The sequence below is a fragment of the Eriocheir sinensis genome, chromosome 1 (assembly GCF_024679095.1).
Source record: "Eriocheir sinensis breed Jianghai 21 chromosome 1, ASM2467909v1, whole genome shotgun sequence".
NCBI lineage: Eukaryota > Metazoa > Arthropoda > Malacostraca > Decapoda > Varunidae > Eriocheir > Eriocheir sinensis.
In genome coordinates, this window is record NC_066509.1 from 42,763,331 (window position 1) to 42,778,513 (window position 15,183).

Here is a 15,183-nt window from a genome sequence, read left to right on the forward strand (position 1 = left end):
AGATGAAAGCCAGGTCATTTTCGTCAACGGCCACACCACGTTGAAAACACCGCTTCGTCCGATCAGCAAAGTTAAGCGACGTTGGGTCTGGAAAGTACTTGGATGGGTGACCTCCTGGGAACACCAGTTTCTGTTGGCATCCCTCACTTTATTTAATTTCTCTTAACTTTTCACTTTGCGGTCCTGGTGACTCTTTTCTTTTCATATAGCTTTCGGCCTTTCGTTATGTTTTCTATTTTTTTTCTTTCGTTTTGCACCCCTCTTCTTTTCTTTTCCTTTAGCTTTTAGTCTTTCTTTTGCATTCCTCTTTACTTTTCATCTAGGTCTTAGCCTTTCGCTTTGCATCCCTGTTTTCGTTTTATTTAGCTTTTGGAGTTTCGTTTTGCACCATTTCTTTTCCTTAATCATTTCGTTTTCTGTCCTTTTTTTTTTCTTTTCATTTAGCTCAGCCTTTCGTTTAAAAAATATTGACGCTGGTTACGTAACTTTATTTATTTATTCATTCATTTGTTTATTTTTACTTCACCGGGGTCCCAGCGCTGGCATGTGTTTACCTGTGTTACCTGGCTCAAACATAAGAAGCAACTTAACAAACCTTCACTACTTCACCCGGTCCAAGCGCTGGCGTTTACTTGTGTCACCTGGCTCAATCATCAGGACCAACTTAACAAACCTTCACTACTTCGCCCGGTCGAAACGCTGGCATGTGATTACCTGTGTTACCTGCCTCAAAGATGAAAGCCAGGTCATTTTCGTCAACGGCCACACCACGTTGAAAACACCGCTTCTCGTCCGATCAGCAAAGTTAAGCGACGTTGGGTCTGGAAAGTACTTGGATGGGTGACCTCCTGGGAACACCAGTTTCTGTTGGCATCCCTCACTTTATTTAATTTCTCTTAACTTTTCACTTTGCGGTCCTGGTGACTCTTTTCTTTTCATATAGCTTTCGGCCTTTCGTTATGTTTTCTATTTTTTTTCTTTCGTTTTGCACCCCTCTTCTTTTCTTTTCCTTTAGCTTTTAGTCTTTCTTTTGCATTCCTCTTTACTTTTCATCTAGGTCTTAGCCTTTCGCTTTGCATCCCTGTTTTCGTTTTATTTAGCTTTTGGAGTTTCGTTTTGCACCATTTCTTTTCCTTAATCATTTCGTTTTCTGTCCTTTTTTTTCTTTTCATTTAGCTCAGCCTTTCGTTTTAAACATGTTGACGCTGGTTACGTAACTTTATTTATTTATTCATTCATTTGTTTATTTTTACTTCACCGGGGTCCCAGCGCTGGCATGTGTTTACCTGTGTTACCTGGCTCAAACATAAGCAACTTAACAAACCTTCACTACTTCACCCGGTCCAAGCGCTGGCGTTTACTTGTGTCACCTGGCTCAATCATCAGGACCAACTTAACAAACCTTCACTACTTCGCCCGGTCGAAACGCTGGCATGTGATTACCTGTGTTACCTGCCTCAAAGATGAAAGCCAGGTCATTTTCGTCAACGGCCACACCACGTTGAAAACACCGCTTCTCGTCCGATCAGCAAAGTTAAGCGACGTTGGGTCTGGAAAGTACTTGGATGGGTGACCTCTGGGAACACCAGTTTCTGGCATCCTCACTTTATTTAATTTCTCTTAACTTTTCACTTTGCGGTCCTGGTGACTTTTCTTTTCATATAGCTTTCGGCCTTTCGTTATGTTTTCTATTTTTTTTCTTTCGTTTTTCACCCCTCTTCGTTTCTTTTCCTTTAGCTTTTAGTCTTTCTTTTGCATTCCTCTCTTTTCATCTAGGTCTTCGCCTTTCGCTTTGCATCCCTGTTTTCGTTTTATTTAGCTTTTGGAGTTTCGTTTTGCACCATTTCTTTTCCTTAATCATTTCGTTTTCTGTCCTTTTTTTTCTTTTCATTTAGCTCAGCCTTTCGTTTTAAACATGTTGACGCTGGTTACGTAACTTTATTTATTTATTCATTCATTTGTTTATTTTTACTTCACCGGGGTCCCAGCGCTGGCATGTGTTTACCTGTGTTACCTGGCTCAAACATAAGAAGCAACTTAACAAACCTTCACTACTTCACCCGGTCCAAGCGCTGGCGTTTACTTGTGTCACCTGGCTCAATCATCAGGACCAACTTAACAAACCTTCACTACTTCGCCCGGTCGAAACGCTGGCATGTGATTACCTGTGTTACCTGCCTCAAAGATGAAAGCCAGTTCACCTTTCTCGTCAACGGCCACACCACGTTGAAAACACCGCTTCTCGTCCGATCAGCGAAGTTAAGCGACGTTGGATCTGAATAGTACTTGGATGGGTGACCGCCTGGGAACACCAGATGCTGTTGGCATCTGTCTTTTTATTTAATTTCTCTTAACTTTTCACTTTGCGGTCCTGGTGACTCTTTTCTTTTCATATAGCTTTCGGCCTTTAGTTATGTTTTCTAATTTTTTTCTTTTCAATTTAATTTTTAGCCTGTCGTTTTGCACCCCTCTTCTTTTCTTTTCCTTTAGCTTTTAGCCTTTCTTTTGCATTCCTCTTTTCTTTTCATCTAGGTCTTAGCCTTTCGCTTTGCATCCCTCTTTTCGTTTTATTTAGCTTTTGAACTTTCGTTTTGCACCATTTCTTTTCATTAAGGATTTCGTTTTCCTTCCTTTTTTTTTTTCCTTTTGCTCAGGCTTTCGTTTTGAAATTTGTGACGCTTGTTACATAACTTTATTTATTTATTTATTTATTTTTTCTTCCAATGACCGTTTGGCACAGCATACAAGGAGAAACAATTAACAACAGGCACAAGCAATCGATCAGGTTTCCTTAGTCCTTAGAGGGCGTGGTCCCATGGCCTAATTACCCCCTAAATCACTGAATATTTTTTTTTTTTTGTGTGTGTGTGTAGTTCAGTTTTGTGCCATGAAAAGTGTATCATAATAACTCTTCCTGGTTAATTCATGACGTACATTTCCTGGAGGTTGAAGGAAACTAACAAACTTTCATAACTTCACCGGGGTCCCAGCGATGGCATGTGTTTACCTGTGTTACCTGGCTCAAACATCAGGATATACTTAACAAACCTTCACTACTTCACCCGGTCCAAGCGCTGGCATGTGTTTACCTGTGTTACCTGGCTGAAACATCAGGACCAACTTAACAAACCTTCACTACTTTACCCGGTCCAAGCGCTGGCATGTGTTTACCTGTGTTACCTGGCTCAAACATCAGGACCAACTTAACAAACCTTCACTACTTTACCCGGTCCAAGCGCTGGCATGTGTTTACCTGTGTTACCTGCTTCAAACATCAGGACCAACTTAACAAACCTTCACTACTTTACTCGGTCAAAGCGCTGGCATGTGTTTACCTGTGTCACCTGGCTCAAACATCAGGACCAACTTAACAAACCTTCACTACTTCACCCGGTCCAAGCGCTGGCATGTGTTTACCTGTGTTATCTGCCTCAAAAATCAAAGCCAATTCCCCTTTCTAGCAACGGCCACCACGTTGAAAACACCGCTTCTCGTCCGATCAGCGACGTTAAGCGACGTTGGATGGGTAGTACTTGGATGGGTGACCGCCTGGAAACAACAGTTGCTGTTGGCATCCCTCTTTTTATTTAATTTCTCTTAACTTTTCACTTTGCAGTCCTGGTGACTTTTCTTTTCATATAGCTTTCGGCCTTTCGTTATTTTTTTTTTCATTTAATTTTTAGCCTTTCGTTTTGCACCCCTCTTCTTTTCTTTTCCTTTAGCTTTTAGCCTTTCTTTTGCATTCCTCTTTTCTTTTCATCTAGGTCTTAGCCTTTCGCTTTGCATCCCTGTTTTCGTTTTATTTAGCTTTTGGACTTTCGTTTTGCACCATTTCTTTTCATTAAGCATTTCGTTTTCCGTCCCATTTTTTCTTTTCATTTAGCTCAGCCCTTCATTTTGAAATTTGTGACGTTCGTTACGTAACTTTATTTATTTATTCATTTTTTTTCTTCCAATGACCTTTTGGCACAGCATACAAGGAGAAATAATTAACAACAGGCACAAGCAATCGATCAGCTTTCCATTTGTCCTTAGAGCCTAATTACCCCCTAAATCACTGAATAAGTTTGTGTGTGTGTGTGTGTGTGTGTGTGTGTGTGTGTGTGTGTGTGTGTGTGTGTGTGTAGTTCAGTTTTGTGCCATGAAAAGTGTATCATAATAACTCTTCCTGGTAAATTCATGACGTACATTTCCTGGAGGTTGAAGGAAACTAATAAACCTTCATTACTTCACCGGGGTCCCAGCGCTGGCATGTGATTACCTGTGTTACCTGGCTCAAACATCAGGACCAACTTTAAAAACCTTCACTATTTCATCCGGTCCAAGCGCTGGCATGTGTTTACCTGTGTTACCTGGCTGAAACATCAGGACCAACTTAACAAACCTTCACTACTTCACCCGGTCCAAGCGCTGGCATGTGTTTACCTGTGTTACTTGGCTCAAACATCAGGACCAACTTAACAAACGAGAAATGCCGACCGAAACACCTTTGTCATTTACGCAAGGGCAAATTACGTAAAGACAACCCATTCTGAGGAACTGCTTGAGAAATACCGCCGCATGATCAAGCAGTATAAATGTAAAACGGATGCCAGTAACATCATAATCTCAGGAATCCTCCCGAGGGTCGGTGCCGAATCTAGCCTTTACAGTAAGGCCTACAGCACAAACAACAGACTTCAGTCACTTGCTCAAAAGAAAACGTCCTGTTCGCTAACTTGTGTAACAATTTTTACTACGATTCAGACTTGTTCCTTCCTGATGGCATCCACTTAAACCCTGTTGGAGCAGCCCGTTTCGGGAGGCTGCTCTGTGACCAAGTGGCTCTTCGAAAGCCAAAAAACGCGGAGGCGAGAACACCAGCAGCTCCACCGTAAGGGAGTATTCAACCCGCAAAACCCCCGACTCGAATCACATTAAAGATTGCTATGTCAACGCTCGTAGCCTACGTAACAAATTTGAAGACTTAGAAGTCCTCGCAGCTACAAATCATTATCACATCATCGGAGTCACTGAATCTTGGATAGACACTTCAAATAGAGATTTCATTGCTTCTTCCGTCGCTGCTTCTTCTTCCGTCGCTGCTTCTTCTTCTTCCGTCGCTGTTTCTTCTTCTTCCGTCGCTGCTTCTTCTTCTTCCGTCGCTGTTTCTTCTTCTTCCGTCGCTGTTTCTTCTTCTTCCGTCGCTGCTTCTTCTTCTTCCGTCGCTGCTTCTTCTTCCGTCGCTGCTTCTTCTTCTTCCGTCGCTGTTTCTTCTTCCGTCGCTGCTTCTTCTTCTTCCATCGCTGTTTCTTCTTTTTCCGTCGCTGCATCTTCTTCTTTCGTCGCTGTTTCTTCTTCTTCCGTCGCTGCTTCTTCTTCTTCTTCCGTCGTTGCTTCTTTTTCTTCCGTCGCTGCTTCTTCTTCTTCCGTCGCTGTTTCTTCTTCTTCCGTCGCTGCTTCTTCTTCTTCCGTCGCTGCCTCTTCTTCTTCCGTCGCTGCTTCTTCTTCTTCCGTCGCTGCTTCTTCTTCTTTCGTCGTTGTTTCTTCTTCTTCCGTCGCTGCTTCTTCTTCTTCCGTCGCTGCTTCTTCTTCTTCCGTCGCTGCCTCTTCTTCTTCCGTCGCTGCTTCTTCTTCTTTCGTCGCTGCTTCTTCTTCTTCCGTCGCTGTTTCTTCTTCTTCCGTCACTGTTTCTTCTTCTTCCGTCGCTGTTTCTTCTTCTTCCGTCGCTGTTTCTTCTTCTTCCGTCGCTGTTTCTTCTTCTTCCGTCGCTGCTTCTTCTTCTTCCGTCGCTGCTTCTTCTTCTTCCGTCGCTGTTTCTTCTTCTTCCGTCGCTGCTTCTTCTTCTTCGGTCGCTGCTTCTTCTTCTTCCGTCGCTGTTTCTTCTTTTTCCGTCGCTGCATCTTCTTCTTTCGTCGCTGTTTCTTCTTCTTCCGTCGCTGCTTCTTCTTCTTCCGTCGTTGCTTCTTTTTCTTCCGTCGCTGCTTCTTCTTCTTCCGTCGCTAATTCTTCTGCTTCCGTCGCTGCTTCGTCTTCTTCCGTCGCTGCTTCTTTTTCCGTCGCTGCTTCTTCTTCTTCCGTCGCTGTTTCTTCTTCTTCCGTCGCTGTTTCTTCTTCTTCCGTCACTGCTTCTTCTTCTTCCGTCGCTGCTTCTTCTTCCGTCGCTGCTTCTTCTTCTTCCGTCGCTGCTTCTTCTTCTTCCGTTGCTGTTTCTTCTTCTTCCGTCGCTGCTTCTTCTTCTTCTGTCGCTGTTTCTTCTTCCGTCGCTGCTTCTTCTTCTTCCGTCGCTGCTTCTTCTTCTTCTTCCGTCGCTGTTTCTTCTTCTTCCGTCGCTGCTTCTTCTTCTTCAGTCGCTGCTTCTTCTTCTTCCGTAGCTGCTTCTTCTTCTTCCGTCGCTGCTTCTTCTTCTTCCGTCGCTGCTTCTTCTTCTTCTTCCGTCGCTGTTTCTACTTCTTCCGTCGCTGCTTCTTCTTCTTCCTTCGCTGCTTCTTCTTCTTCCTTCGCTGCTTCTTCTTCTTCCTTCGCTGCTTCTTCTTCTTCCGTCGCTGCTTCTTCTTCTTCTTCCGTCGCTGCTTCTTCTTCTTCCGTCGCTGCTTCTTCTTCTTCCGTCGCTGTTTCTTCTTCTTCCGTCGCTGTTTCTTCTTCTTCCGTCGCTGCTTCTTCTTCCGTCGCTGCCTCTTCTTCTTCCGTAGCTGCTTCTTCTTCTTCCGTCGCTGCTTCTTCTTCTTTCGTCGCTGTTTCTTCTTCTTACGTCGCTGCTTCTTCTTCTTCCGTCGCTGCTTCTTCTTCTTCCGTCGCTGCTTCTTCTTCTTCCGTCGCTGCTTCTTCTTCTTTCGTCGCTGCTTCTTCTTCTTCCGTCGCTGTTTCTTCTTCCGTCGCTGCTTCTTCTTCTTCCGTCGCTGCTTCTTCTTCTTCCGTTGCTGTTTCTTCTTCTTCCGTCGCTGCTTCTTCTTCTTCTGTCGCTGTTTCTTCTTCTTCCGTCGCTGCTTCTTCTTCTTCCGTCGCTGCTTCTTCTTCTTCTTCCGTCGCTGTTTCTTCTTCTTCCGTCGCTGCTTCTTCTTCTTCAGTCGCTGCTTCTTCTTCTTCCGTAGCTGCTTCTTCTTCTTCCGTCGCTGCTTCTTCTTCTTCCGTTGCTGTTTCTTCTTCTTCCGTTGCTGTTTCTTCTTCTTCCGTTGCTGTTTCTTCTTCTTCCGTTGCTGTTTCTTCTTCTTCCGTCGCTGCTTCTTCTTCCGTCGCTGCTTCTTCTTCTTCCGTCGCTGCTTCTTCTTCTTCTTCCGTCGCTGTTTCTTCTTCTTCCGTCGCTGCTTCTTCTTCTTCCGTCGCTTCTTCTTCTTCTTCCGTCGCTGCTTCTTCTTCTTCCGTCGCTTCTTCTTCTTCTTCCGTCGCTGTTTCTTCTTCTTCCGTCGCTGCTTCTTCTTCTTCAGTCGCTGCTTCTTCTTCTTCCGTCGCTGCTTCTTCTTCTTCCGTTGCTGTTTCTTCTTCTTCCGTCGCTGCTTCTTCTTCTTCTGTCGCTGTTTCTTCTTCTTCCTTCGCTGCTTCTTCTTCTTCCGTCGCTGCTTCTTCTTCTTCTTCCGTCGCTGCTTCTTCTTCTTCCGTCGCTGCTTCTTCTCCTTCCGTCGCTGTTTCTTCTTCTTCCGTCGCTGTTTCTTCTTCTTCCGTCGCTGCTTCTTCTTCCGTCGCTGCCTCTTCTTCTTCCGTCGCTGCTTCTTCTTCTTCCGTCGCTGCTTCTTCTTCTTTCGTCGCTGCTTCTTCTTCTTCCGTAGCTTCTTCTTCTTCCGTCGCTGCTTCTTCTTCTTCCGTCGCTGCTTCTTCTTCTTCCGTCGCTGCTTCTTCTTCTTCCGTCGCTGCTTCTTCTTCTTTCGTCGCTGCTTCTTCTTCTTCCGTCGCTGTTTCTTCTTCTGTCACTATTTCTTCTTCTTCCGTCGCTGTTTCTTCTTCTTCCGTCGCTGTTTCTTCTTCTTCCGTCGCTGCTTCTTCTTCTTCCGTCGCTGCTTCTTCTTGTTCCGTCGCTGCTTCTTCTTGTTCCGTCGCTGTTTCTTCTTCTTCCGTCGCTGCTTCTTCTTCTTCCGTCGCTGCTTCTTCTTCTTCCGTCGCTGCTTCTTCTTCTTCCGTTGCTGCTTCTTCTTCTTCCGTCGCTGCTTCTTCTTCTTCCGTCGCTGCCCTAACATAGAAGCCATGGTCAGCATCCCACCCTAACATTTAAGCCAGGGTCAGCATCCCACCCTAACCCATAAGCCAGGGTCAGCATCCCACCCTAACATTGAATCTATGGTCAGGATCCCATCCTAACATTTTAGCCTGGGTCAGCATCCCACCCTAACATTTAAGCCAGGGTCAACATCCCACCCTGATATTTAAGCCAGGGTCAGCATCCCCCCCCTACATTTAAGCCAGGGTCAGCATCCAACCTTGACATTTAAGCCAGGGTCAGCATCCCACCCTAACATTTAAGCCAGGGTCAGCATCCCACCCTAACATTTAAGCCAGGGTCAGCGTCCTACCCTAACATTTAAGCCAGGGTCAGCATCCCACCTTTACATTTATGCCAGGGTCAGCATCCTACCCTAACATTTAAGCAAGGGTCAGCATCCCACCTTTACATATAAGCCAGGGTCAGCATCCTACCCTAACATATAAGCCTGGGTCAGCATCCCACCCTTACATATAAGCCAGGGTCAGCATCCCACCTTAACATATAAGCCAGGGTCATCACCCCACCCTAACATTTAAGCCAAGGTCAGCATCCCACCCTGACATTTAAGCCAGGGTCAGCATCCCACCCTTACATTTAAGCCAGGGTCAGCATCCCACCCTGACATTTAAGCCAGGGTCAGGATCCCACCCTAACATTTAAGCCAGGGACAGCATCCCACCCTGACATTTAAGCCAGGGTCAGCATCCCTCCCTGCCATTCAAGCCAAGTTCAGCATCCCACCCTAACATGTAAGCCATGTTCAGCATCCCACCCTTACATTTAAGGCAGGGTCTGCATCCCACCCTGACATTTAAGCCAGGGTCAGCATCCCTCCCTGACATTTAAGCCAGGGTCAGCATCCCACCCTGACATTTAAGCCAGGGTCAGCATCCCACCCTGACATTTAAGCCAGGGTCAGCATCCCACCCTGACATTTAAGCCAGGGTCAGCATCCCACACTGACATTTAAGCCAGGGTCAGCATCCCACCCTAACATTTAAGCCAGGGTCAGCATCCCACCCTGATATTTAAGCCAGGGTCAGCATCCCACCATGACATTTAAGCCAGGGTCAGCATCCCACCCTGACATTTAAGCCCGGGTCAGCGTCCCAACCTGACATTTAAGCCAGGTTCAGCATCCCACTCTGACATTTAAGCCAGGGTCAGCATCCCACCATGACATTTAAACCAGGGTCAGCATCCCAACCTGACATTTAAGCCAGGGGCATCCCACCCTGACATTTATGACAGGGTCAGCATACCACACTGACATATAATCCAGAGTCAGACTCCCACTCTGACATTTAAGCCAGGGTCAGCATCTCACACACACACAAACTCACACACACACACACACACACACACACACACACACACACACACACACACACACACACACACTCTTCCTCTATCGTCCCTTCCTCTCTCTGTTCCTTTTAATTCCTCTCTTCCTCTACCTTCTCCTCCTATTCTTCCTCTTGCTCATCCCTCTAATCTTCCTTGATTCGTGCGGTCGGTCGGTCAGTCGGTTGGTTGGTCCATTGGTCGTTTGGTCATTCTATCGCTCGTTTGTTTGGTCGGTCGGTCTGTCGGTCTTTCGGTCGTTTGGTTGGTCCATCGTTTGGCCGGTCGGTCGGTTGGTCGTTCTTTCGTTCGTTCGGTCGGCCGGTCGAGCGTTCGTTCGATCGGTCGGTCGTTCGGTCGGTCGGTTATTGGATCATTCGGATGGTGTTCCATCATTCGGTCTGTTGGTCGTTCGCTCGGTTCGTCGTTCGGTCGTTTGTTCGTTCGGCCGGCCGTTCGTTCATTCATTCGTTCGTTCGGTTTGATGGTTCTTTCGTTTGGTCGCTCGTTCGTTCGATCAGTCGGTCTTTTGGTCATTCGCTTGCTCATTCGTTCGTTCGTTCGTGTGGTCAGTCGGTCGCTCGTTCGTTTGTTCGTTCGGTCGTTTGTCATTCGTTCGGTCGTTCATTCATTAGATCATTAGCTGGCTTGCTCGCTCGCTCGCCCGCCACGCCCGATCACCCAATCTCTCTCTCTCTCTCTCTCTCTCTCTCTCTCTCTCTCTCTCTCTCTCTCTCTCTCTCTCTCTCTCTCTCTCTCTCTCTCTCTAAAGAAAGAAAAATGTTTCCATCCGGCACCTCAATCCTCCTTCCCTCACACACACACACACACACACACACACACACACACACACACACACGATAACATAAGAAAAAACAAACAAGCTTCTTCGTTTTCCTCTCTTCTCCTCATTCTCTTCCTTTTCCTCTTTCTCTTCCTCTTCTTCCTCCTCCTCCTCCTTCTCTTCCTCTCCCTCTTCCCTCCTCTTCCTCTTTCACAGCTATTCCTCTTCCACTCCTACACAGCCTTCACTCTCTTCCATTCCTCCTCCTCCTCCTCCTCCTCCTCCTCCTCCTCCCTCTCCTTCTCCGCTTCCCTTCCTCTCCCTGTTCTATCTTCTCCTTCCTCTTCCTTCACCTTCCCTTCCTCTCTCCTGTCCCTGTTCCTCCTCTTTTCCTCCACGTTCCCTTTCCTTCCTCTTCCTCTTCCTGCATTCTTTTCCTTTTTAATATAGTTTTATTTTATTTTTGTTATTTTTCATTTTTCTGTTTTTTGTTTTGTTTTGTTTTACTTTTTTCTATTTTTTGTTTTGTTTTTTGGTGTTGATTTTTTTTCATTTTTTTGTTTTAGTGTTTTTTCTTTTTTAATTTTTTATAGTTTTTTTGGTTTTGTTTTGGCGTTGATTTTTTTTAATTTTTGTTTTCAGTTTATTTTGAATTTTTTTTTGGATAAAACGAAAAGTAAAAACCTCGTAACTCCGCCCCACGCCGCTCTCCCGCCAGCATCCCACCCTAACATCTAAGCAAGGGTCAGCATCCCACCCTAACATTTAAGCCAGGGTCAGCATCCCACCCTAACATCTAAGCAAGGGTCAGCATCCCACCCTAACATTTAAGCCAGGGTCAGCATCCCACCCTGACATTTAAGCCAGGGTCAGCATCCCACCCTGACATTTAAGCCAGGGTCAGCATCACACCCTAACCTTTACGCCAGGGTCAGCATCACACCCTAACATCTAAGGCAAGGTCACCATCCCACCCTATCATTTAAGCCAGGGTCAGCATCCCACCCTAACATTTAAGCCAGGGTCAGCATCCCACTCTGACATTTAAGCCAGGGTCAGCATCCCACTCCCTTCCCTCACACACACACACACACACACACACACACACACACACACACACACGCGCGCGCGCGCGCGCACACACGAATAACAGAAAGATAAACAAAAGAAAACAAGCTTCTTCGTTTTCCTCTCTCCTCCTCATTCTCTTCCTTTTCCTCTTTCTCTACCTCTTCTTCCTCCTCCTCCTCCTTCTCTTCCTCTCCCTCTTCCCTCCACTCTTCCTCTTTCACAGCTATTCCCTCTTCCACTCCTACACAGCCTTCACTCTCTTCCCGTTCCTCCTCCTCCTCCTCCTCCTCCTCCTCCTCCTCCTCCTCCTCCTCCCTCGCCTTCTCCTTTCCCTTCCTCTCCCTGTTCTATCTTCTCCTTCCTCTTCCTTCACCTTCCTTCCTCTCCCTGTCCCTGCTCCTCCCTCTGTTCCTCCACGTTCCCTTTCCTTCCTCTTCCTCTTCCTGCATTCTTTCCCTTTTTATATAGTTTTATTTTATTTTTGTTATTTTCATTTTCTGTTTTTTGTTTTGTTTTGTTTTACTTTTTTCTATTTTTTGTTTTGTTTTTTGGTGTTGTTGATTTTTTTTCATTTTTTTGTTTGTGTTTTGGCGTTGATTTTTTTTTGATTTTTTGTTTTCGGATTTATTTATTTTTTTTTTTTTTGGATAAAACGAAAAGTAAAGAAAAGCCTCGTAACTCCGCCCCACGCCGCACTCCCGCCAGCATCCCACCCTAACATCTAAGCAAGTGTCAGTATCCCACCCTAACATTTAAGCCAGGGTCAGCATCCCACCTAACATCTAAGCCTTGGTCAGCATCCCACCTAACATTTAAGCCTTTGTCAGCATCCCACCCTGACATTTAAGCCAGGGTCAGCATCCCACCCTGACATTTAAGCCAGGGTCAGCATCCCACCCTAACCTTTACGCCAGGGTCAGCATCACACCCTAACATCTAAGGCAAGGTCAGCATCCCACCCTATCATTTAAGCCAGGGTCAGCATCCCACTCTGACATTTAAGCCAGGGTCAGCATCCCACTCCCTTCCCTCACACACACACACACACACACACACACACACACACACACACACACACACACACACACACACACGCGCACACACACACGAATAACAGAAAGAGACACAAAAGAAAACAAGCTTCTTCGTTTTCCTCTCTCCTCCTCATTCTCTTCCTTTTCCTCTTTCTCTACCTCTTCTTCCTCCTCCTCCTCCTTCTCTTCCTCTCCCTCTTCCCTCCACTCTTCCTCTTTCACAGCTATTCCCTCTTCCACTCCTACACAGCCTTCACTCTCTTCCCGTTCCTCCTCCTCCTCCTCCTCCTCCTCCTCCTCCTCCCTCTCCTTCTCCGCCTTCCCTTCCTCTCCCTGTTCTATTTTCTCCTTCCTCTTCCTTCACCTTCCCTTCCTCTCCCTGTCCCTGCTCCTCCCTCTGTTCCTCCACGTTCCCTTTCCCTTCCTCTTCCTCTTCCTGCGCATTCTTTTCCTTTTTTATATAGTTTTATTTTATTTTTGTTATTTTTCATTTTTCCGTTTTTTGTTTTGTTTTGTTTAACTTTTTTCTATTTTTTGTTTTGTTTTTTGGTGTTGTTGATTTTTTTTCATTTTTTTGTTTTAGTGTTTTTTCTGTTTTACTTTTTTCTAGTTTTTTTGGTTTTGTTTTGGCGTTGATTTTTTTTTTATTTTTTGTTTTCGGATTTATTTTGAAATTTTTTTTTTGGATAAAACGAAAAGTAAAGAAAAGCCTAGTAACTCCGCCCCACGCCGCACTCCCGCCAGCATCCCACCCTAACATCTAAGCAAGAGTCAGCATCCCACCCTAACATTTAAGCCAGGGTCAGCATCCCACCCTAACATCTAAGCAAGGGTCAGCATCCCACCCTAACATTTAAGCCAGGGTCAGCATCCCACCCTGACATTTAAGCCAGGGTCAGCATCCCACCCTGACATTTAAGCCAGGGTCAGCATCCCACCCTGACATTTAAGCCAGGGTCAGCATCCCACGCTAACCTTTACGCCAGGGTCAGCATCACACCCTAACATCTAAGGCAGGGTCAGCATCCCACCCTATCATTTATGCCAGGGTCAGCATCCCACCCTAACATTTAAGCCAGGGTCAGCATCCCACTCTGACATTTAAGCCAGGGTCAGCATCCCACTCCCTTCCCTCACACACACACACACACACACACACACACACACACACACACACACACACACACACACACAAGGCCCACGAATAACAGAAGATAAACAAAAAAAACAAGCTTCTTCATTTTTCTCTCCTCCTCATTCTCTTCCTTTTCCTCTTTCTCTACCTCTTCTTCCTCCTCCTCCTCCTCCTCTTCCTCTCCCACTTCCCTCACTCTTCCTCTTTCACAGCTATTCCCTCTTCCACTCCTACACAGCCTTCACTCTCTTCCCGTTCCTCCTCCTCCTCCTCCTCCTCCTCCTCCTCCCTCTCCTTCTCCACCTTCTTTCCTCTCCCTGTTCTATCTCCTTTCTCTCTTCCTTCACCTTCCCTTCCTCTCCCTGTCCCTGCTCCTCCCTCTTTTCCTCCACGTTCCCTTCCTCTTCGTCTTCTTCCGCCTTCTTTTCCTTTTATATAGTTTTATTTTATTTTGTTATTTTCATTTTCTGTTTTTTGTTTTGTTTTGTTTTACTTTTTCTATTTTTGTTTTGTTTTTTGGTGTTGTTGATTTTTTCATTTTTGTTTTAGTGTTTTTCTGTTTTACTTCATTCTAGTTTTTTGGTTTTGTTTTGGCGTTGATATTTTTAGATTTTTGTTTTGATTTATTTTGAATTTTTTTTGGATAAAACGAAAAGTAAAGAAAAGCCTCATAACTCCGCCCCACGCCACTCCCCAGCATCCCACCTAACATCTAAGCAAGGGTCAGCATCCCACCTAACATTTAAGCCAGGGTCAGCATCCCACCTAACATCTAAGCAAGGGTCAGCATCCCACCCTAACATTTAAGCCAGGGTCAGCATCCCACCCTGACATTTAAGCCAGGGTCAGCATCCCACCTGACATTTAAGCCAGGGTCAGCATCACACCCTAACATCTAGGCAGGGTCAGCATCCCACCCTATCATTTATGCCAGGGTCAGCATCCACCCTAACATTTAAGCCAGGGTCAGCATCCCACTCTGACATTTAAGCCAGGGTCAGCATCCCACTCCCTTCCCTCACACACACACACACACACACACACACACACACACACACACACACACACACACACACACACACACACACACACACACCACATAACAGAAAGAGAAACAAAAGAAAACAAGCTTCCTCTCTCCTCCTCATTCTCTTCCTTTTCCTCTTTCTCTACCTCTTCTTCCTCCTCCTCCTCCTTCTCTTCCTCTCCCTCTTCCCTCCACTCTTCCTCTTTCACAGCTATTCCCTCTTCCACTCCTACACAGCCTTCACTCTCTTCCCGTTCCTCCTCCTCCTCCTCCTCCTCCTCCTCCTCCTCCCTCTCCTTCTCCGCCTTCCCTTCCTCTCCCTGTTCTATCTTCTCCTTCCTCTTCCTTCACCTTCCCTTCCTCTCACTGTCCCTGCTCCTCCTCTGTTCCTCCACGTTCCTTCCCTTCCTCTTCCTGCATTCTTTTCATTTTTTATATAGTTTTATTTTATTTTTGTTATTTTTCATTTTTCTGTTTTTTGTTTTGTTTTGTTTTACTTTTTTCTATTTTTTGTTTTGTTTTTTGGTGTTGTTGATTTTTTTTCATTTTTTTGTTTTAGTGTTTTTTCTGTTTTACTTCATTCTAGTTTTTTTGGTTTTGTTTTGGCGTTGATTT

At 45.6% G+C, this 15,183-nt stretch overlaps 2 non-coding genes and 3 pseudogenes across 2 annotated transcripts; all 5 read left to right on the forward strand.

Annotated features, from left to right (window-relative positions):
• Positions 1-22: 22 nt before the first annotated feature.
• On the forward strand, positions 23-139 carry LOC126997547 (5S ribosomal RNA; annotated as a pseudogene).
• Positions 140-754: 615 nt separating this feature from the next.
• LOC126997512 (5S ribosomal RNA) lies at positions 755-873 on the forward strand. Its single transcript, XR_007752166.1, has one exon. It is a non-coding gene; the product is annotated as a 5S ribosomal RNA (ribosomal RNA).
• Positions 874-1,483: 610 nt separating this feature from the next.
• Positions 1,484-1,601, forward strand: LOC126997581 (5S ribosomal RNA; annotated as a pseudogene).
• Positions 1,602-2,208: 607 nt separating this feature from the next.
• LOC126997312 (5S ribosomal RNA) lies at positions 2,209-2,327 on the forward strand. Its single transcript, XR_007752002.1, has one exon. It is a non-coding gene; the product is annotated as a 5S ribosomal RNA (ribosomal RNA).
• A 1,132-nt stretch (positions 2,328-3,459) lies between these two features.
• Positions 3,460-3,574, forward strand: LOC126997591 (5S ribosomal RNA; annotated as a pseudogene).
• Positions 3,575-15,183: the final 11,609 nt, after the last annotated feature.